This window comes from Macaca fascicularis, chromosome X (genome assembly GCF_037993035.2).
Source record: "Macaca fascicularis isolate 582-1 chromosome X, T2T-MFA8v1.1".
NCBI classification, from domain to species: Eukaryota; Metazoa; Chordata; class Mammalia; order Primates; family Cercopithecidae; genus Macaca; species Macaca fascicularis.
This window is the reverse complement of record NC_088395.1, coordinates 21,112,671-21,137,894: the sequence shown is the minus strand read 5'-3', so window position 1 is coordinate 21,137,894 and position 25,224 is coordinate 21,112,671.

Sequence of the window (25,224 nt, the reverse complement as noted above, 5' to 3'; positions counted from 1 at the left end):
GACTAGGATGAGATAGCCTATGTATGAGCACTTTCAATTCTGGAATCATTTTCTTAAAGATTAGGCATTTTCATTTGTCTGATTTTGGAATTAATATGCAGGAACGGGAATAAATAATCTAGTAGTTAGGTCTGAGCTCTGTAACTAGAGGCTATTGTTGACTACAACAATATGACTCTTGAGTGGCTGAATCCAGGATTAGACAAATTTCAAAGTAATTCAAAAAGCTTATTCTCATTATTGTTAAGGATCAAGCTAACTTTTATGAATCATGCATTAAAAAGTATCTCCAAAAGAATTTTCAAAATATCACAAGGACTCATATCTTTTCACCACATGATGACAGACAACATAAAAATAGTTGGTAAGAATTACAAATATTCTACTTACTATTCTGCTTTTTAGTCTCTTAGATTTCTTTTTGTCTCTTCTTTTTCAACAATGTTTGATTTTTTGCCATTGTGAAAATGCTTAGTGCTTCATCAGGATGTCTTAGAGAAAAAAGTGAATGTATTATCATTGATGCTCATAAGTTGTAATAAATACAAACAAATTTCACTGAAATTAAGGATAGCATTAAAGAACACTGATATTGTCTATATTTTCAGCAAAAGAGCTTTCCATTTATGTTTTGGGAATTTTCTGTATCAAATTTAGGCTCTTCCTTCACACATCTACATAAAACTCCTGTACATCCTATGAAAACAGTGATGGAAATTTAAATCCAGATAATCAATCACTGTCAACATTTATGTCATCACCTGCCAAAAATACTTGTGAAGCACTGATCTTTGTCATTTTAAGAATAGAAGAAAGATAGATTGCAAAAATTTTCTCCCATTCTGTAGGTTGCCTGTTCACTCTGATGATAGTTTCTTTTGCTGTGCAGAAGCTCTTTGGTTTAATTAGATTCCATGTATCAATTTTGACTTTTGTTGCAATTGCTTTTAGTGTTTTAGTCATGAAGTCTGTGACCATGTCTATGTATTCAATAGTATTGCCTAGGTTTTCTTCTAGGGTTTTTATGGTTTTAGGTCTTACATTTAAATCATTAATCCATCTCAATTTTTGTGTAAGGTATAAAGAAGGGGTCCAGTTTCCATTTTCTGCATATGACTAGGCAGTTTTGCCAACACCATTTATTAAATAGGGAGTCCTTTCCCCATTGCTTGTTTTTGTCGGGTTTGTCAAAGATCAGACAGTTGTAGGTGTGTGGTGTTATTTCTGAGGCCTCTGTTCTGTTCCATTGGTCTATATATCTGTTTTGGTACCTGTACCATGCTGTTTTCGTTACTGTAGCCTTGTAGTATAGTTTGAAATCAGGTAGCATGATGCCTCCAGCTTTGTTCTTTTTTGCTTAGGATTGTCTTGGCTATGCAGGCTCTTTTTTGGTTCCATGTGAAATTTAAAGTAGTTTTTTTTTTTTTTATTTCTGTGAAGAAAGTCAATAATAGCTTGTTGGGGATAGCACGGAGTCTGTAAATTACTTTGGGCAGTATGGCCATTTTCATGATATTGATTCTTCCTATCCATGATGATGGAATGTTTTCCATTTGTGTCCTCTTCTTTCCTTGAGCAGTGGTTTGTAGTTCTCCTTGAAGAGGTCCTTCACATCCCTTGTAATTTGTATTCCTAGGTATTTTATTCTCTTTGTAGCAATGGTGAATGGGAGTTTACTCATGATTTGGCTCTCTGTCTATTATTGGTGTGTAGGAATGCTTGTGATTTTTGCACATTGATTTTATATCTTGAGACTTTGCTGAATTATGAAAAAAAAAGCTCATGATCACTGGTCATTAGAGAAATGCAAATCAAAACCACAATGAGATATCATCTCATGCCAGTTAGAATGGCAATCATTAAAAAGTCAGAAAACAACAGATGCTGGAGAGGATGTGGAGAAATGGGAACGTTTTTATACTGTTAGTGGGAGTGTAAATTATTTCAACCATCGTGGAAGACAGTGTGGTGGTTCCTCAAGGATCTAGAACCAGAAATACCATTTGACCCAGCAATCCCGTTATTGGGTATATACCCAAAGGATTATAAATCATTCTACTGTAAAGACACATGCACACGTATGCTTATGGCAGCACTATTCACAATAGCAAAGACTTGGAACCAACCCAAATGTCCATCAATGCTAGACTGGATAAAGAAAATGTGGCACATATACACCATGGAATACTATGCAGCCATAAAAGAGAATGAATTCATGTCCTTTGCAGGGACATAGATGAAGCTGGAAACCATCATTCTCAGCAAACTAACATAGGAACAGGGGAGACTGGGCATAAGTGGAAGTTGAACAATGAGAACATGTGGGCACAGCGAGGGGAACATCACACACAGGGGTCTGTTGAGGGGTGGGGCACAAGGGGAGGGATAGCATTAGGAGAAATATTTAATGTAGATGACGGATTGATGGGAGCAGCAAGCCACCATGGCACATGTTTATGTTTGTAACAAAGCTGCACGTTCTGTACATGTATCCCAGAACTTAAAGTATAAAAAAAAGAATAGAAGAAGGGATTTTAGACAAATTCACAACAGAAGAAAATTCTCAAAGCCTTATATGTTAGTTATCAATCACTGCATAACAAATTACTCCAAAAATTAGTGTCTTAAAACAACATTTGTTATCTCACAGTTTCTGTGAATCATGAATCTGGGCATAGCTTAGCTGGGTGACCTCTGGCTCAGAGGCTCTCACAAGGCTACAGTCAAGATGTTGGGCGGGGGGGCTGCAGTCATCTGAAGGCTCAACCTGGGAAGTACCTGCTTCCAGACTCACTCAAGTGGTTGTTGGAAGGAGTTAGTTCCTCACAGGCCATTGAACTGAAGGCCTCAGTTCTTTACTGATTGTTGGTCATAGGTCTCCCTCATTCCCTTGCCAAGTGAACCTCTCAATAGAGCAATTTACAATATGGTAGCAGTCTTCCCTCAAAGCGAGCAAGCAAGAGAATGAGAAAGGAAGAGCAAGATGGAAGAAGAAATATTCATAAAATCTGACTTCAGAAGTGACAACCCATCACTTTTGCTGTATTCTATTCATTAGAAGTGAGTCATTAGATTCATTCCACTCTCAAGGGGGAGGGTATAGATATGAAGAGGCAAGAATGATTGGGGACCATCTTAGAAGTTGCCTACCACAGTTTGCTTTAATGGAAAGAAAATCAATCACTTTCAATTAAACTTTTGATCTTACAACTTGGTGTAAAAGAGATCTCAAACCCCAATCTCATATCCTTATTTAGCTTTTATCTGATAGGGCATATAGAGAGTAGTTCATGGTTATATTGTAATTTTAAGATTATACCTGAGGGATTGCAATTGGAAAACCCTTCCATAGGAAAATGCCATATTGTAATTAGGTCAGAAATTTTTCCAAATAAGAACTCAAATCAGAGTCCTGGAAATGAGGAAACAGTACCAGTCCAGAAGGATTCCTGTAATGTGGCTGTCCTTACTACTCTAAACTCCTAGCCCAATCTAGCTGTCAGGCTTCAGAGTTAAAGGGATGTGGGCTTACCTAAATATTCTTTACTGAACCGATGCACCCATTCCCCAACTTTTGTGAATGTCGGTTGCTAAAGGCTCACAGATGCACAATTCTATGGAAGGAATTGATCTTGTTAGAGGGGAACTGCCTTGCTTAGGGGAGCAGCACCCCACCTTATGGGGGGGGGGGCAGCCTGCAGCCAATGAATGAAACTGTGGGATACCAAACCCTGCCTATCTTATCTCAAGGTACAATCCAACCTTTCAGCTTCCTATGGGATCAAGCTGAAGCCACTCTACAGCTGACACCACAGCTTCACTTGGCTCTTTCCCTGCTCTATTTTGATTTCTTCACTCCTTTATAGGATCTTTTTGAGAACACACCTACAGTAAGTCACTTACACAGGAGTTTATATCTCAGGCTCTGCTTCTAGAGAACTTGATCTAAGACCTTGGTCAACTGGAATTCAAATGGGAGACTGGGCAATGTTTTTCAATATCAATGTTGGAAAGTAAGAACTCACTTTTCTTCTAAATTAAAACACGAATAAAATGGCATATGGTAACAAGTGTTCATGGAATGCCCTTCTCACAAAGTTCTCTGGGCCAATATCCTTCATACTGGCAAATATTGCATTCTCAATCCATCTACAGAACACAAAAGAAGTGGATAAATTCCTAGTTCAAGACATTCTTAATTCAAGATTATTGAAAAGCAATTAACAGAAAAAAATAGAGTTATCAATTTCATGTTTTTGCAAATACCCTACCCTTAGTTCATGTACACTAAATAAATCCCACATTTTGGGGGGGGAAAAGGGAAAGAGGAGGTAGTAATTGTGGAGTACCTGCTGTTCTAGAGGCCAGAGGTTGTGTGCCACTGACTGCTGAGCCTGTGGGCCCTCATTTTTAGTAGGTGCCTTTTAAATTAATACTTTAACAATGTTGACTTGCTTCCAAATCAAGGAGATATTCTGCAAAGCTCATATTTTCATGATCTGTGGATTTTTTTTTAAAAAAGATAGTCATTTCTACTCTTGGTACATTTCTGATTGTCCCTTGCTTGCCACCCTTCATACATATTTTTTCCCCAGCACAACTTCCTGTACTATTTTGCCAGCATGCTTTACTAGCAGCAATGATGGCGAAAACAGGTCACTTTATGTTTCATTAAAAGCCACTCAAAAACACAAGCATGCAAAATAAACAAACAAGAAATTTATTTGAGACCAGGAGTAAGTCACTCCAGTGGTGGGATCATGGCTCACTGCAGCCTCCAACTCTGGAGCTCAAGCAATCCTTCCACCTCAGCCTCTCAGGTAGCTGGGACTACAGGTGTATGCCACCACACTCGCTAGTTTTTTTATTTTTTGTAGAGACATGATCTCCCTTTGTTGCCCAGCCTGGTCTTGAACTCCTGGGCCCATGCAATCCTCTTGCCTCTGCTTCCAGAAGTGTTGGGATTACAGGAATGAGCCATGCATCCAGACTCAAACAAGATCTTTTAAGTGAGTTTAAAATTGCCCTAATTAACGGACAAATGTTCTGTGAATATCTTTAATAACAAAGTCCTTTGTGGGAAGAACTTTTCAAGGGCACGGACTGTCTGATGTTCCTTTCAGGGTTCTCATTGGTGCACCAATGAAAACTGCTTACAAAGAGCCACAAGGGTTACTCAAGAGCAAGAGACATTCACATTTGTGCTCTTGAATGACATGAGAAAAAAAACTGCTACCAATGTGAATTCTCAGCTCTTCTTTCCAAACAACAGCTATGCCATTTCACATGCCATCTTGTCTTCTGGAGCAGCAGCTTCTCTAATTAATTTCATAACAATATTGTTATAACAAGGATGGGCTATTTGTTCTGGATGGGCTATATCATTCTGAAAAATTTGAAAGGGCAGAGTGTTTAAATGAAGAAGTTTAAATTTTGAAAAATATGAAAAGCAGAGTATGGTGATATGAAGGCACACAAATAGAATCACCAGTGCTTCCCTGAGGCAAAATTGAAATATAGGGACAATTTGCCTCCATCTTTCCTCTATCCTCCTTTTCAAATATCTCCCTTGCCGTTGAGAAAATGGGTCCTTACACTTTACCATGTCTGCCTGGAGTCTGTCCATTATGTAACACCATCTGGGTTTGCAGCCACTGAACCAGGCCTCATCCCTTGTCTGCTCTGCTTCTATCAAAATATACTTGTTTTGTGCCGTGTCTTACTGTAACGAAGAGACACACTCATTTACTTGAATTTATGGACTAAAAATAATTGATGGTTTACTATTTTTACCTCTTGGAATTATTAGTACGTTCACAGGCACTCCAGGGAAGATAATTTTTAACTCAAAGGGAGAACTGTGATTTCAAGCCATCGCTAGGTTAGTGGGGTCAATGTTTTGGAGAGGGAGGTGTGAGTCTGTAACAGAGAGGTTGCCCTCTTTGTTTATGTATTAGCTGGCCCTGTAATGTGGCCATTATTTTGGTAAATAACACAATACAAATATCTTCAAGGTATGCAAGCAAGTGCATGCTATAGGACATTTTCTGTTGGAAGAAAACTATGCTTTTGCTGAGAATAACTTTTCTACATTATGTTCTTTTCGTGAATTATTATTTACAAAGAGAATGAAACATCTCTTCCATCTTCCTTCAGTTTCACAATCAGAGTATCCATTTTTGTTATGCTCAATCAGCTCTAATCATGACTTTGAAAATCTGAAATGTGTTAACCCAGGTACATTGCTCATCCTGCTGACTCTATGAGTAGCAAATTTATCAGTTCTACCATGTGCAATGTTCAATGCTATGTTGGTTGCTGCATGCAACTAATTTTTTTTCTTTTTGGCAGAAACTGGCTGACTGCTATTTAATCAAGGGAATGTAGTGGCAGCTTCAAGTTTAAAATATTTTGAAATGATACAAGATCGATTCTCTTCACTTGGCTCCAAGGTTGTCTGATCCTTATAAATACATTTACTCAAGTCTATAGTTTTAGAGGTTCAGTAGAATGGACATTAAGTAAATTATTAATATTTTTATATATTGCTGGCAAAATCTTTCTATTAAATGCATGAACATTTTTACAGTTGAATCAGAAGAGAATTGCCAATGGGGGCAAAGCATTTCCGAATAGATGTATAATTTGTCATCATAATACAGCTAATACTTCTTCCTTGACTTGGCACTGAACAGGACATAATCCGTAGCACATTTTGAGACTGTACTATTTTCTACCTTCCACATCTTATGACCTTTTTCAAATTCCTTTGCTGAATCAGTATCTATAAAATACTACAAAAAGCATTTGATGTGTAAGCCATTAAACTGGGCTGAGGAGCATTTTCCCCCAAGAGGCCTTAAATAATAGTTAATTGTTGATGTCATTGTTATTATTACTGTTATCATTCATTCTTAGATGAAATTTCAGTCCCATTAGCACCGTAGGATTAATAAGCAACCCAACTTCCCAAATCCAGCTTTTTGCGTACTTGGTAGCTAGAAACTAAATCAAAGCAGGCTCCATCTATGTTGTCATTTTTCTAAATGTTTAAAAAACTTACTTGAGCACGAATGGTCTATATGGAAACATATGTAGGGAAACATACTGAGTATTTAATAAACACAATTGTTAAGTGCATTTTTAAATAAATGAGTGATGGATTGTTAAATGAATGAATAAATGAATGAGTCAATCAGTTAATGATTGAGCAATGAATGAGCAAAGCATATATATAAAATTGTGTTTTGCGTAACAGGCCAGATAACACATTTCTTTTAGAAGTGGCAGAAGTGCTTAAAGATCTTGTAGTCTAACTCCTAATTTTTGCAGTGAAGAAACAAAAGTAAAATAACTGGCTTGAATTCACACTGTTAGTTGGTGATGGCCCCAAACTCTTAATGATTTCCCCACCTTCCACGACAAAGCAGATAGCTGCTTTCCAATACACCATAGACCCTGGGAGCTGTGTAGAGTGTTACAAAGAACATGGACTTGAGAGGCAGAGAAATTTGGGTTTGGAGCTCAGCTTTGCATTTTCCAGCTGTGTATTCATGGGCAATTCCTTTAACCTTCCAGAATCTTAATTTTTCATTAATGATATAACAACTACCTTGCAGGGTCATTGTAAAGATTAAGTGATATAACTTATGGAAAGTATCAAGCAAAGAGTAAACATGAATTGGTAATTCCTTCTCCTGCCCTAGATGTAGCATACTATAAAAGAATTGAGTGAATGGGGGTACCAGCTTACTGGGCCTTTGAATTCAAAACCAACACCAGAGCTGATCTTACCATGTCACTAGCTATCTGAAGATGGGTGAGAATTTTCTTTACCCAATATAGAAAATCTCATTTTACTGTTTTTCCATCTAAGATAACACCAATAATAAATTGTTTACATTATAAATTGTTAAATATAATTTGAATTGTCTTAACTGGTCTTCCCTGTTAAAAACACATGGAAGCTGGAAAAATAATCTCTTACTAGAGTTAGACACTTTAAATTTTTCCAAGAAGTTTTTTTTTTTTGTACTCTAATTATACCTGTCATATCATTAGCTTTGAACAATGTATCCATTTTGCCCCATTCACCTGTTTGCTAATATTCTGTAGGATATTCTGTCATTCGATACTAAGAGTCAAACAGTACTGTCTTCAGTCTGCATTCTAGCATAACTACCAGTCTCCTAGAAAAGGAGATATTGTATCTGGAGCAGGTATTCATAGACACGAATCAAGAAAATTTAAAAAAATATAAAAATTCAGTTCATCAATCACGTTTGCCAGTACTTTTTTCTGGGGAAGTGGATTAAAACATTTCTCCATGTTGGGAAATAAAATGAAGAATAGCGGTATGACTCTTGCTTATTTTACTTTCTTCATCTGAATGAAAACAAATTTTTAAAAAATCATGACGACAGAATGACAAGAATTATAATAAAAATTAGTGAGTAATTAATATGTACTAGGGACTTGTGTAGTATTATCACAATAGTCACGTGGTCTAGGGAAACAGAGTCTTAGAGGGTTAAATAAGTTCATCAAAACCATACTAGGAGTAGATCTAATATTCAAATCCAGGTCTGCTCTTAACTCCTATTTAACATTGCCTGAATATTTACCAGCCTACTCAAATGGTTTTAAAACTGCAGTGGAAATAAAAGTATAATAAAAATATGGATAGATTTACCATGCTCAATGGAACAAGCTGACCAGTAAAAATCAATTTACCAAATGCCATTTTGCTTAAAGCTAACTGGTCAAATTACTCTTTTATCAAATGGACCATTTGTCAAATTTTCCAAATTTCTAGGAATTTACTAAAAAATATGGTTTGTATTCCAAAACTAAGAATAAGGCCCAATGCGGTGGCTCATGCCTATAATCCCAGCACTTTGGGAGGACAAAGCAGGAGGATCACTTCAGGCCAGGAGTTCAAGACCAGCCTGGGTGGCAGAGTGAGACCCCATTGCTACAAAAAATAAGAATAAGAATATATTTTAAGCGTGTGTACTTATGAATATATCCTTCATTAATATATTTTAGCTTGAGAATATATTTAAAACCACTGCATATTATTCGTGATTACCTTCATTACAAATATGTTGGTAAAAAGAATAGCTTTGTTAAAAGACTATTCTATGCTATGACCCTTAGCTTTAGACTGAATATTCTTTAAAATGCTGCTAAGGAGAATATATTTATTGAATATATTAATTGCACACATTCAAGACTGTTCCTTAAGACATGCTTTTGGTAATTTGATAAAATTAGAAAATTTGGCGAGGTGGTCATGCAAACTTTAATGTGAATACAAATTGCCCAGAGTAGTCATGTAAGTCTTAATGTGCACCATTTGGGGATTTTGTTAAAATGCAGATTCTGAGTCTGTAGGTCTAGGTGGAACCTCAGATTCTGTATTTCTAACAAGCTCCCAAGTGATGTTGATGCGGCTTGTTTTGGATCAAATTATGAGTAGAATGGATTTACGCAGAGTTAGATTTCAGTGAGTTGATATGGGGTTAACTGAACTAAAATTGCATACATTATACTTATTTCACTTCCTTAACTGCGTTGACTTTTGTTTCAGACATCCTGTATAAAGGGGATTTTGCTTGGCTGTTAATATACGTAAATCTTTAAATTGATACAGATGTAGGTAATGATACAAAAGCAAAAAAAAAAAAAATGCTGTATTATTGTGTCTGTAATCTAAACAGTTTGAGCAAAGCCATGATACCATCTGCTGTGTCTAACTCTGCCTGAGCTCTCAGCATAAAATATGTCCATAATTTTTGGCAGTTAGAAACATGCATACTTAGAGTTGTATAATGATGGAGCTTTAGCAATTCACTCACAATTTGAAGTACCCATTTTTATTGCATTTAATTAAAAATATGCATGTCATATTTTTTTAAACTATGTCAGAAATATTATATATTATAATTCTTTGACCTAAATTATTTTGATAAAATAAGTATTTATTGATATTAGGAAGAAAATACATATTATCACCTATAGCTGTGGAAAATATTTTATTATACTGACAGAACCACTTTTTGGTTGGAAAAAAGTCTCTTTCAAATATTTACTTTAAATATCCATTAAATATGTTTGGTAACACATTGAATTCCAAGTTTTGTTTAGTGCTATAGGTCTCAACCTAGGCTTTGTCTTGGAATCACATGGGGGGCTTTTAAAAATCCCAACATCCAGGCCACTCCTCAGATTAGCTATGTCTGAATCAATGGTATGTATATTTAAATCTTTCCAGGTGACACTAATGTACAGCTAGAGTGATGATGCTTTTCTTCCTGGCTTTATATAATTGTCTCTTATTTTTTCATCCTGAATTATATTCCATTATATAGAAACCACTTCCAATTCTTCCTGTTCTTTTAGTTATTTGCATGTAGGACCATCTGCTAAGATGGCATAATTCTTGCTTATAAATTGGACTAAAGCATAAATTCCAGACAAAGACATATAAATATATGGGTAACTTTTATAAGCCCATTATTTATTTTGTGACAAAAATGGGATCCCCTAAGGCAATAATTATTATTTGAACCTTATGTCTTTGACTTGGTGACATGATTTGGCTGTGTCCCCACCCAAATCTCATCTTGAATTGTAGGTCCCATAATTTTCACATGTCATAGGAGGGACCCAGTGGGAGGTAATTAAATCATAGGGGCGGGGCTTTCCTATGTTGCTCTCATGATAGTGAATTAAGTCTCACGAGATCCGATGGTTTTATAAAGGGAAGTGTCCCTGTACGAGCTCTCTCCTCTTGTCTGCCATGATGTGAGATGTGCTTTTCACCTTCTGTCATGATTGTGAGGCCTCCACAGTCACGTGGAGCTGTGAGTCCATTAAACCTCTTTCTTTTGTAAATTGCCCAGTTTCAGGTATGTCTTTATCAGAGCGCAAAGGCTGACTAATATACCTGGGTTTATATATAATAACTGAACACCAAATAAGCCGATGAGCAGTGGCAATTTGAATTGAACTAGACATGCAAGCAATTCAGTTCATTTCAGTTGACAGTATCTTCATGGCATGTAGTTTAATTTTAAAGTTCTGGGTTTGGACACCTATAGACACTTTTCAGTTTTTTTTTCTTAAAGATTATACTGAGTTTCTGTAAATAAATTATACCACAATACTAAGAACTGAAAAACTGCGTGAAAAACTTATGTGCTTGTGTTTGGGCGTTTAATGATAATGCTATGTGTACAGATATCATTATCTTCTCCTTATTTCTAGGGTATGGATTTCTGTAACCAGGAGAAGAAAATCCTTGAAAGCATAAATTGGGATTGTTGATTTTTTTCCTTCCCCCGGTGTTTAATATTTGACATAGCATATTAATAAATTTGGCTGATGTACTGGAAGATAATTTGGGGGGAAACTCAGAGAGGGTGAATCAGATAGAATAAGGATGCTTTTTCCCAGTGGAATTATCTTAATTCAGAGGATTACAAAGCATAAACATTCAGTAAGAAAAAACAGGACCAGTTCAAAAATAGGGAAATCAAGTAAGGAAAACATTCAATGACAGATAAATACAAGGAACAACAACAAAAAAACCCCAGAAAGTCTGACTGTAAGCACTCATATTCTAACATAATTGAATAACCCATAGAATGTGTTCTCTATTGGACCAAATACAGATTAGCTCTTGTTTTCTCTGAAAGATCTTTTAACACACAGTGATTAGAGCTAAGACATGAATATGATAATAGTAGCTTAGAGAAGGGAAGGCATGAAGAAAAGAGGCTAAAAAGCATTTTGTAAAAAGCATAGTTAAGGGAAAAATTATTGACACTTGAATTAGTGAATTGAGGGTAAACTAGACATTTATCAATAGCACTTCATTAAATTTGATTTCATTAATTCACAATTATAAATTGTCAATCAAGGGTTGATACTTGTATGTGTCATTTTTAGCTAGAAAAATAGTTGGAAAAGAAAGAGAAGGATTGCATAGAGAGTTTTCAAACCTGTCAAAATTAGTATTGTTTTTATAACAGCTATTTTTGTAAATATTTGGATGCTTTTAAAATATTTTACAAAAATGTTTTACACAATTATTGTAAAATGTTTGTTACCTTTTAAAGTTTTTGGTACCATTTTAATACCTCGAAATAAAATTCATATATAACTTATATAGATGTTTTTTAAAAGCAATAGAATATCCAAATTGTAATATAAAAGAGAAATAAAAGGAATTTATAAAAAATATTTTAATCATATGTGTTTCACAACAGGTAATGTGATTCAATATGTGTTTATTACATAAAATAAATTACATAGAAATATGTAATTTATGATATGTTTCAGTATGTGTTCAGGCATGACAGTACTTTAAGACATAATGTCCGTTGCTTGCACCTATTATTCTAATCAGTGTGGACACAAGAACTACAGCTGCAGACTGATACAGGTGAGTTGTATTGGTGACCCAAATACACATGTAGCATTGCCTTTGAGATATGATTTTTGTGAATGGTATACAACCCTTGGTAAAGTTTAGAGCAAAACGAATGAAAGGAAATACAGTCTTCCTTTAATTTATACAGTGGTTGCAGTTCTAAAAACTTCAGTGCAAATTAACACCTTACAGAGAACACTTTGTGTGACATGGAGTTAGATTCTAGGTATAAACACCTATAAATGGGATTTTCATTTACATGGCTGCATTAAGACATTAGAAATTCATGTGGGATATCAAACTTTTTTGTATGTCTTGCTCGTTGTAGGGTATCTGTCAACCCTGACTCACCAAATGCCAGTACCACCCCAAATCATTGTCAAAATAAAAAAGTTCCTCTCAAGTTTTCAAAATACTCCTTAGTGGCTGTTCTGACCTTGGTGAGTGTGGGAGTCAACCACAGATGGAGGAAATCAACATTAGTCTTTAGTCAAAATTTGTATTACTTCCAACAGTAACATTCTCTGTCCTTGGGCAAGTCACTACATCTTTTTGAGAGAGAGAGAGAGACAGGGAGAGAGGGAAAGAGGGAGAGAGGAAGGGAAGAGACAGAGAGGGAGAGAGAAAGACTATCAATGCAGGAAGAGACTGGAGATGGTATTAATCATATAGCAGCTTCAAGACTTCTTGCTTAGCTGCTAGCGCTTTTGGGAGATCTTTGCCCAGCATTCCTCTGGGGCTCAGGTCTCACTGTTCTCAATTTTGAGAGAGTTACCCTTGATACAGTGTAACATTTTCTTTACTCATGTGACCCTTGTTTTATTATACCACCCAGTTATTTGAGAAAATCAAGGCTAGGAAAACTTTTTGTGGTTCTCATCCCTTCATACTATTTGATCCCCATACCCTACCCCAAACATTAAGTATTCTTACTGCATCTCCAATTCCGAGCCTCTTTCCCACCTTACAGCTTCGAAGCTGTGGGATGTCAGCACAGGCCATTTGATGAAGCCCTCCAGGTCTCGGCAGGAAGAAAGAATGAAGAGATCATTAAAACCGAGAGCATGTTTCCAAGATCCAGAATATCACTCTCCAAAAGCAACTTGAGACCATAAAACTCCTTCAACCTATACTGGGGTAATTCTAGTTGCCTTTACTTTGTTCTCTTTATAGTACTAAGCAGACATAGATGATATTATTTGTTTACAATTGTTCTTCCCCTCTCTGCCTTTACCATGGATTCTCCATGTGTAGAATAGACTTCCCCAATCCAAGTGATGTTTGGATTGTTTATATGATTTACTTTGGCCAATGAAATGTGTACACAATTGAGAGTATGACGGTTTTGAGTTAAAAACCTCAAAGAAATATGGAAAGTTTCTGCCAATACTCTTGCAAATCTATACTCTTTCATGAGAAGAATATTAACTGTTGAGCAGCTGCTGGTTCCAGAATGAAGAGACATGCAAAATGGACATGCTGTCAATTGTAGCCAGGAGCCAAGCCAGGCAAGCCCACTCAAGTCCATTTGACCAACATCTGACCTGTAGATCTGTGAGAAAGAAATACATATTGTGGTTGTAAGCCAATGAGAATTAGAGAAGGGTCCTTGTAAGGCAGCAGTAATGTAGAAAATCTGAGTAATATAGCAGAGTAGTTTCACAGTGATGGTCAATATCCAGATGGGCTCCTTGGGAAAGAGGCTCTGATTTGGTGATGCAGTAAAGATACTTATGGTTTTGAGCAGAGGGTGGGGTTCAGATAGTATGAGAAGATGAGTACCACAGAGAATTTGTACCAAGGGTAACTCTTGAGAACAATAATATCTGAGCCACAGAAGAATGTTAGGCAAGAGCCCCCCCAAAGCACTGGTAGCTAAGAAGTCTTGAAGCTGCTATATGATTAAAACCTTTTTCAATCTCTCTCCTCTTCAAAATTATTTCATTCAATGGAATGACTGAAAAAGAGGAACTCCAAAGGAAACAGTTAAGAATAGCAGTAAAATGACACTCCATGTGTCTGAAAACAAATTGAGAACAATCTGAGGGAGATAGAAGCAGTTTACTATGAAATGTAATTCAGCCCATATTGAAGAGCAGTTTCAAAGTTAATTAGCACTTAGAGACTTGGTAATGAAACCTGGACAGTCATACTGGAATGAGGAGCATCATTTACACAGCTGAAGGGAATGCGTGGATTGCCAATTGAAGTTACCATGGAGAACTTTATTAAATTAGGTCTAATGAAGGAATGAGATGAAACATTATCAACTATACCTTCATCAACATTCTAAATTTCATAGGATCATAGACTATTTTGAACTGGAAGGAACCTTGGGGTTTGGTATAATGCTTTTATTTTTACCAGAAAGTTGAGATACAAAAAGATTGAGTAGTTCTGCCCAAACTCACAGATAGTAGCAGATTTGAGACTAGACTCCAGGATCCCGAGTCTACTGCCTCTTTTTATCTTTTGTTCTTTGTCTTTTTTTATTCTAAATTTCAGTCGCTGAATCAAATTATCTTAGAAAAAAGTAAAATATAAAGAAAAAAATTTTCTTGAAATTGCTACCTAATCTGTTCGTTGAAAGTTTGATATTTTACCAAAAGAATATGGGCAGTTGATTTAGAACCTTAGCTTCTTTACTTTCTACTGACAAGGTATTTGAAGATATTTTTCTTTCTGCTATTATTATTTGGAAATTTTAATACTTCGAAGCCTTATGTACATTTCATTTCATATAGGAGATGCTGATAAAATACAAGTGGCACCATGAGAGGCTTTATAAAAATGCTAAGGACATATACCAACAAAAATATAGGTCCCTGTTTAAGGGAGAATTAAGAATGCCTATATTACTTCCCACTTGTTCTCAGTGAGTTTAGAGTCACATGCAGTTGTGAGAATAGTAGAGAGAGCCAGTGTACCCTTACTTGGTTTCTCCAAATGGTAACATCTTGCAAACCTGTCATACAATATCACAAAGGATATTGACATTGATACAATCCACCACCAATCTAGGTAAAAATTTTCCAGTTTTACTTGTATTTGTGTGTGTGTGTGTGTGTGTGTGTATTGCATTCTATATAATGTGCTCATGTATCCACTACTTAAGTTGAGAAACAGAACAGTTCTATCATCATAAAAATCCCTTGTGTTGCCCACCTCCCTTCCTCCCCATCCCTGTCCTGGTCCCTGACCACAGGTAACCACTAATCTGTTCTCCATTTCTACAATTTTGTCATTTCAAAATGTTATAATGGAATTATATAGTATTTAAATTTTGGGGATTGGCTTTTTTTTCACTCAGCATAATTCCCTCGGAATGTGTCCAAGCTCTCTTGTGTATCAATAGTTTATTCTATTTTATTGCTGAGTAGTGTTACATTGTATGGATACACCATAGATTATTTAATCATACACCTGTTGAAAGACTTCTGGGATGTTTTCAGTTGTTGGCTATATGAATAAAGCTTGTATGAACAGTAGTGCACAGGTATTAGTTTGAAAAAAAAGTTTTATTTCTCTGAAATAAATGCCCAAGAGTGAAATCGTGTTAATGGTAATCACATGTTTAGTTTTTTTTTTTTTTTTTTTTTTTTTTTTGAAACGGAAATCTCGCTGTGTCACCCAGGCTGGAGTGCAGTGGGGCGATCTCGGCTCACTGCAAGCTCCGCCTCCCGGGTTTACGCCATTCTCCTGCCTCAGCCTCCGAGTAGCTGGGACTACAGGCGCCCGCCACCACGCCCGGCTAGTTTTTTGTATTTTTAGTAGAGACGGGGTTTCACCATGTTAGCCAGGATGGTCTCGATCTCCTGACTTCGTGATCCACCCGCCTCGGCCTCCCAAAGTACTGGGATTACAGGCTTGAGCCACCGCGCCCGGCCTCACATGTTTAGTTTTAAAAGAAATCGCCAAACTGTTTTCCAGAGTGGCTGTACCATTTTACCAGCAATGCAAGTAATCTACTTTCTTCACATCCTCACTAGCATTTGATGTTGTCGCTATAATTTTATTTTAGCTGTTCTGACAGGTATATAGTAATATCACATTATGGTTTCAATTCGCATTTCCCTGATAGTTATTGATACTGAATTACCTTTCATGTATTAGATGTGATGTGATTTACGAAGTCTCCTGAAACATTTATCAAGTTTCTTCTTTTGTGCATTGTGCTTTTGGTGTCAAGTATAAGACTCTTTGCCTAGCTGTAGAACCTGAAGATTTTCTCATAATTTTTTTCTAAAAGTTTCATAGTTTTATATTTTACATTTAAGCACAGTATTCATTTTGAGTTTTTTTTTTTTTGTATAATTTGTGAGAATTAAGTCAAGGGTTTTTTTTTTTTCGCATTTGTGTCCAATTGCTTCAGTACTATCCGTTGAAAAGGCTGTTCTTCCTCCTTTGAATTGGTTTGCATGTACACCTTTGTCAAAAATTAAACATATTATTTTGGGACTTTTTCTAAGTTCCCTATTCTATTCCATTGATATATGTGTCTATCCCTTTGCCCATACAACATTGTCTTGATTATGTAGCTATAAGTAAGTCTTAATATTGAGTAGAGTGATTCTTCCCATTTTATTCTTCTTTTTCAAGATTGTTTTATATATTCTATGGACTGTGTCTTTTCATATCAATTTTAGAATACTACTATTGTTGATATCTACAAAAATATTATTGGGTTTTTGATAGGAATTACATAAATAAATTTGGGGAAATTTGACATCTTTGCAATGTTGACTCCTCTAATACACGAGCATGAGATATCTCTTCACTTATGTAGGTCGCTTTTGATCTTTTTTATCACTGTTTTGAAATCTTCAGTATACGTAACCTGTACATATTTTGGTAAACATATACCTAAGTATTCACTTTTCTTGGGAGTGATTGTAAATTGTATCATGTTTTTAATTTTGATTTTCATATGTTCATTTTTAGTATATAAAAATGAGATTGATTCCCATGTGTTAATATTGTGTCCTGTGACCTTGCCAAACTCACTTATTAGTTCTAGCATTTTTTTTTTTGAGATTCCTCATGATTTCTTTTATTCTCCTCATGATCTCTGACATAGATAATAATGTCATCTACAAATAGGAATACTTCTATTTTCTCATTTTAAAAAACTGAATGTCATTTATTTGCTTTTCTTGACTTATTGCAGTGGCTCTAACTTCAAGCACTATTTTGAAAAAAAGTGATGTGAGTGACTATTCTCCCATTTTTATCAATTTTAGGAAAAAAATTCAGTCTTTCTTCATGAATTATGATGTTAACTGTAGGGTTTTTTAAATAAATACACTTTATCAAGTTTGGGCAATGCCCTTCTATTCTTAACTTGATAAGAGTTTTTCAAAAATCATGAATGACTATTGGATTTTGCCAAATACTTTTTCTATGTTAATTGACATGATCATATGACTTCTCTTCTTTAGCCTGTTTATATAGTGGATTACTTTGATTGATTTTCAAGTGTTAAACCAGTCTTACATACCTGGAATAAATCCTACCTGGTCATGGTATGTACATTTTTTAATACATTTTAAAATTCAATTTGTTAATATTTATTTTTTGAGAATTTTATGTCTAAATTTGTGGGAGATGTTCTTCTGTATTTTTTTATAGTTTTTTATATTATCTTATTTATTTTGTTATAAGGGTAATACTGGCTTTATATAGTGAGTTAAGAAGTATTCCTTTCTCTGCCTTCATCTGGAAGAGATTGTGTAAAACTGGTGTTAATTCTTCCTTAATGTTTTGCAGAATGCTTCTGTGCAACTATCTGGGCTTAGAATTTTCTTTTTCAGAGCTTTTAAATTACATATTCAATTTTGTTATTAGTTATAGCATAATTCAGATTATCTATTTCATCCTGGTTAAGTTTTGGTAGAAAGTGATCATTTTCCTTCTAACTGTCATATTTATAAGCATAAAGTTGTTAATATTTGTATTAATTTCCTAAGGCTCATGTAATAAGTACTACAAACTGGATGACTTAGAACAGAAATTTCTGTGGGATTAGTTGTGATACCACCTTTGTTGTTTCTGATTGCACTTATTTAGATCCTCTCCCTCTTTGTCTTTGCTAATCCTGTTAGTGGTCTCTAAATCTTGTTAATCCTTTCAAAGATCCAATATTTCATTTCATTGATTTTTATATATATTTTTGGTCCTCAATTTCATTTAGCTCTGCATTTATTTTAGTTATTTCTTTTCTTCTGATAACTTTGGGTTTAGTTTATTGTTGTTTTTCTAGTTCTTTTTAGGTGCAAGATTAGGTTATTATTTTGAGATTTTTCTATGTTTTTGATCTAGGTGTTCAGTGCTAAAACATTCCTCTTAACACTACTTTTGCCATATCCCAGAGGTTTTGGTATGTTGTGTTTTTATTTTCATTTGTTTCAAAGAATGTTTTGATTTCTGCCTTAATTTCAATGTTTACCCATTTGGGAATAAGTTGTTTACTTACCACGTATTCGTGTGGTTTTGACAGTTCCTCTTGGTTTGATGTATATTTTTATTTCATTGTGGTCCAAGAATATACTTGGTATTATTTTGATTTTTTGAATTTATTGAGACTTGCTTTATGACTGAGCATGTGGTCAATCTTCAAGTATGGTCCATGTGTGGATGTGAAGAATGTACATTCTGTGGTTATAGGATGGAGTACTCTGCAGATGGTTCAGTTGGTCAAGTGTCAAATTTATGTCCAGAAATTCTTTGTTAGTTTCTGCCTTGGTGATTTGTCTAATGCTGTCAGTGAGATGTTAAAATCTCCCACTATTATTGTGTGCCTGTTAATATTTTCTTAGGTCTAGAAGTAATGGTTTTATGAATCTGGGTGCTCCAATGTTGGGTGCATATATATTTAAAATAGTTAAATTTTCTTGTTGAATTGAATCCTTTATCATTATGCAATGCCTTTCTTTGTCCTTTTATAACTGTTGTGAGTTTAAGGTTTATTTTATCTGATACAAGAATAGCAACACCTGCTCTTTTTTGTTAACCCTTTCATGGTAGATCTTTCTCCATTTCTTTATTTTGAACACATGGGTGTCATTACCTGTGAGATGGATCTCTTGCAGATAGCAAAAGGATGAGTCTTGTTCTCTCCTTTTTTTTTTTTTTTTTTTTTAATACTTTAAGTTCTAGGGTACACGTGCGCAACATGCAGGTTTGTTACATATGTATATGTGTGCCATGTTGCTGTGCGGCACCCATTAACTTGTCATTTACATTAGGTATATCTCCTAATGCTATCCCTACCCCCTACCCCCTCCCAACAATAGGAACCAGTGTGTGATAATCCCCTTCCTGTGTTCAAGTGATCCCATTGTTCAATTCCCACCTATGAGCGAGAACATGCAGTGTTTGGTTTTCTGTTCTTGCGATAGTTTGCTGAGAATGATAGTTTCCAGCTGCATCCATGTCCCTACAAAGGACACGAACTCATCCTTTTTTATGACTGCATAGTATTCCATGGTGTATATGTGCCACATTTTCTTAATCCAGTCTGCCACTGATGGACATTTGGGTTGATTCCAAGTCTTTCCTATTGTGAATAGTGCTGCAATAAACATATTGGTGGCATGTGTCTTTGTAGCAGCATGATTTATAATCCTTTGGGTATATACCCAGTAATGGGATGGCTGGGTCAAATGGTATTTCTAGTTCTAGATCTTTGAGGAATCACCACATTGTTTTCCACAATGGTTGACTAGTTTACAGTCCCACCAACAGTGTAAAAGTGTTCCTATTTCTCCACATCCTCTCCAGCACCTGTTGTTTCCTGATTTTTTAATGATTGCCATTCTAACTGGTGTGAGATGGTATCTCATTATGGTTTTGATTTTCATTTCTCTGATGGTGAGTGATGATGAGCATTTTTTCATGTGTCTGTTGGCTGTATGGATGTCTTCTTTTGAGAAATGTCTGTTCATATCCTTTGCCCACTTTTTGATGGGGTTTTCTTTTCTTGTAAATTTGATTGAGTTCTTTATAAGTTCTGGATATTAGCTCTTTGTCAGATGAGTAGATTGCAAAAATCGTCTCCCATTCTGTAGGTTGCCTGTTCACTCTGATGGTAGTTTCTTTTGCTGTGCAGAAGCGCTTTAGTTTAATGAGATCCCATTTGTCAATTTTGGCTTTTGTTGCCGTTTCTTTTGGTGTTTTAGACATGAAGTCCTTGCCCATGCCTATGTCCTGAATGGTATTACCTAGGTTTTCTTCTAGGGTTTTTATGGTTTTAGGTCTAACATTTAAGTCTCTAATCCATCTTGAATTAATTTTCGTATAAAGAGGAAGGAAAGGATCCAGTTTCAGCTTTCTACTTATGGCTAGCCAGCTTTCCCAGCACCATTTATTAAATAGGGAATCCTTTCCCCATTTCTTGTTTCTCTCAGGTTTGTCAAAGATCAGATGGCTGTAGATGTGTGGTATTATTTCTAGGGGCTCTGTTCTGTTCCATTGGTCTATATCTCTGTTTTGGTACCAGTACCATGCTGTTTTGGTTACTGTAGCCTTGTAGTATAGTTTGAAGTCAGGTAGCGCGATGCCTCCAGCTTTGTTCTTTTGACATAGGATTGTCATGGCAATGCGGGCTCCTTTTTGGTTCCATATGAACTTTAAAGCAGATTTTTCCAATTCTGTGAAGAAACTCATTGGTAGCTTGATGGGGATGGCATTGAATCTATAAATTACCTTGGACAGTATGGCCATTTTCACAATATTGATTCTTCCTATCCATGAGCATGGTATGTTCTTCCATTTGTTTGTGTCCTCTTTTATTTCACTGCTCAGTTCACTTTGTAGTTCTCCTTAAAGAGGTCCTTTACATCCCTTGTAAGTTGGATTCCTAGGTATTTTATTCTCTTTGAAGCAATTGTGAATGGGAGTTCATTCATGATTTGGCTCTCTATTTCTCTGTTACTGGTGTATAAGAATGCTTCTGATTTTTGCACATTGATTTTGTATCGTGAGGCTTTGCTGAAGTTGCTTATCAGCTTAAGGAGATTTTGGGCTGAGACAATGGGGTTTTCTAAATATACAAACATGTCATCTGGAAACAGGGACAATTTGACTTCTTCTTTTCCTAACTGAATACCCTTGATTTCTTTCTCTTGCCTGATTGCCCTAGCTAGAACTTCCAACACTATGTTGAATAGGAGTGGTGAGAGAGGGCATCCCTGTCTTGTGCCAGTTTTCAAAGGGAATGCTTCCAGTTTTTGCCCATTCAGTATGAAATTCGGTTTGGGTTTGTCATAAATAACTCTTATTATTTTGAGAGACGTTCCATCAATACCGAATTTATTGAGAGTTTTTAGCATGAAGGGCTGTTGAATTTTGTCAAAGGCCTTTTCTGCATCTATTGAGATAATCATGTGGTTTTTGCCTTTGGTTCTGTATATGCTGGATTATGTTTATTGATTTGTGTATGTTGAACCAGCCTTGCATCGCAGGGATGAAGCCCACTTGATCATGGTGGATAAGCTTTTTGATGTGCTGCTGGATTCGGTTTGCCAGTATTTTATTGAGGATTTTTGTAACAATGTTCATCAGGGATATTGGTCTAAAATTCTATTTTTTTTTTGTATCTCTGTCAGGCTTTGGTATCAGGATGATGTTGGCCTCATAAAATGAGTTAGGGATGATTCCCTCTTTTTCTATTGATTGGAATCGTTTCAGAAGGAATGGTACCAACTCCTTGTACCTCTGGTAGAATTTGGCTGTGAATCCATCTGGTCCTGGACTTTTTTGGTTGGTAGGCTCTTAATTATTGCCTCAATTTCAGAGCCTATTATTGGTCTATTCAGGGATTCAACTTCTTCCTAGTATAGTCTTACGAGAGTATAAGTGTCCAGGAAATTATCCATTTCATCTAGGTTTTCTAGTTTGTTGGCATAGAGGTGTTTATAGTATTCTCTGATGGTAGTTTGTATTTCTGTGGGGTCGGTGGTGATATCCCCTTTATCATTTTATTGTGTCTATTTTATTCTTCTCTCTTTTCTTCTTTATTAGACTTGCTAGCAGTCTATCAATTTTGTTGATCTTTTCAAAAAACCAGCTCCTGGATTCACTGATTTTTTGGAGAGTTTTCTGTGTCTCTATCTCCTTCAGTTCTGCTCTGATCTTAGTTACTTCTTGCCTTCTGCTAGCTTTTGAATGTGTTCACTCTTGCTTCTCTATTTCTTTTAATTGTGATGTTAGGGTGTCAATTTTAGATCTTTCCTGCTTTCTCTTGTGGGCATTTAGTGCTATACATTTCCCTCTACACACTGCTTTAAATGTGTCCCAGTGATTATGGTATTTTCTATATTTGTTCTTGTTGGTTTCAAAGAACATCTTTATTTCTGTCTTCATTTCGTTATGTAACCAGTGGTCATTCAGGAGCAGGTTGTTCAGTGTCCATGTAGTTGAGCAGTTTTGATTGAGTTTCTTAGTTCTGAGTTCTAGTTTGATTGCTCTGTGATCTGAGAGACAGTTTTTTATAATTTCTGTTCTTTTACATTTGCTGAGGAGTGCTTTACTTCCAACTATGTGGTCAATTTTGGAATAAGTGCGATGTGGTGCTGAGAAGAATGTATGTTCTGTTGATTTGGGGTAGAGAGTTCTGTAGATGTCTATTAGGTCCACTTGGTGAAAAGTTGAGTTCAATTCCTGGATATCCTTGTTAACTTTCAGTCTCGCTGATCTGTCTAATGTTGACAGTGGGATGTTAAAGTCTCCCATTATTATTGTATGGGAGTCTAAGTCTCTTTGTAAGTCTCTAAGGACTTGCTTTATGAATCTGGGTGCTCCTGTATTGGGTGCATATATATTTATGATAGTTAGCTCTTCCTTATGAATTGATCCCTTTACCATTATGTAATGGCCTTCTTTGTCTCTTTTAATCTTTGATGGTTTAAAGTCTGTTTTATCAGAGACCAGGATTGTAAACCCCGCTTTTTTTTTTTTCCATTTGCTTGGTAGATCTTCCTCCATCCCTTTATTTTGAGCCTATGTGTGTCTCTGCATGTAAGATGGGTCTCCTGAATACAGCTAACTGATGGGCCTTGACGCTTTATCAAATTTGCCAGTCTGTGTCTTTTAATTGGACCATTTAGTCCATTTACATTTAAGGTTAATATTGCTATGTGTGAACTTGATCCTGTCATTATGATATTAGCTGGTTATTTTGCTCGCTACCTGATGCAGTTTCTTCCTAGCATCGATGGACTTTACATTTTGGCATGTTTTTGCAATGGCTGGTACCTGTTGTTCCTTTCCATGTTTCGTGCTTCCTTCAGGATCTCTTGTAAGGCAGGCCTGGTGGTGACAAAATCTCTAAGCATTTGCTTGTCTGTAAAGGATTTTATCTCACCTTCACTTTTGAAACTTAGTTTGGCTGGATATGAAGTTCTGGGTTGAAAATTCTTTTCTTTATTTTTTATTTTTTTTTATTTTTATTTTTTTTTATTATTATTATACTTTAAGTTCTAGGGTACATGTGCATAACGTGCACGTTTGTTACGTATGTATACTTGTGCCATGTTGCTGTGCTGCACCCATCAACTTGTCATTTACATCAGGTATAACTCCCAATGCAATCCCTCCCCCCTCCCCCCTCCCCATGATAGACCCCGGTGTGTGATGTTCCCCTTCCCGTGTCCAAGTGATCTCATTGTTCAGTTCCCACCTATGAGTGAGAACATGCGGTGTTTGGTTTTCTGTTCTTGTGATAGTTTGCTAAGAATGATGGTTTCCAGCTGCATCCATGTCTCTACAAAGGACACAAACTCATTCTTTTTTATGGCTGCATAGTATTCCATGGTGTATATGTGCCACATTTTCATAATCCAATCTGTCACTGATGGACATTTGGGTTGATTCCAAGTCTTTCCTATTGTGAATAGTGCTGCAATAAACATATGTGTGCATGTGTCTTTATAGCAGCATGATTTATAATCCTTTGGGTATATACCCAGTAACGGGATGGCTGGGTCATATGGTACTTCTAGTTCTAGATCCTTGAGGAATCACCATACTGTTTTCCATAATGGTTGAACTAGTTTACAATCCCACCAACAGTGTAAAAGTGTTCCTATTTCTCCACATCCACTCCAACACCTGTTGTTTCCTGACTTTTTAATGATCGCCATTCTAACTGGTGTGAGATGGTATCTCATTGTGGTTTTCATTTGCATTTCTCTGATGGCCAGTGATGATGAGCATTTTTTCATGTGTCTGTTGGCTGTATGAATGTCTTCTTTTGAGAAATGTCTGTTCATATCCTTTGCCCACTTTCTGATAGGGTTGTTTGTTTTTTTCTTGTAAATTTGTTTGAGTTCTTTCTAGGTTCTGGATATTAGCCCTTTGTCAGATGAGTAGATTACAAAAATTTTCTCCCATTCTGTAGGTTGCCTGTTCACTCTGATGGTAGTTTCTTTTGCTGTGCAGAAGCTCTTTGTTTAATGAGATCCCATTTGTCAATTTTGGCTTTTGCTGCCATTGCTTTTGGTGTTTTAGACATGAAGTCTTTGCCCATGCCTATGTCCTGAATGGTACTACCTAGGTTTTCCTCTAGGGTTTTTATGGTATTAGGTCTAACATTTAAGTCTCTAATCCATCTTGAATTAATTTTCATATAGGGAGTAAGGAAAGGATCCAGTTTCAGCTTTCTACTTATGGCTAGCCAATTTTCCCAGCACCATTTATTAAATAGGGAATCCTTTCCCCATTTCTTGTTTCTCTCAGGTTTGTCAAAGATCAGATGGCTGTAGATGTGTGGTATTATTTCTGAGGAC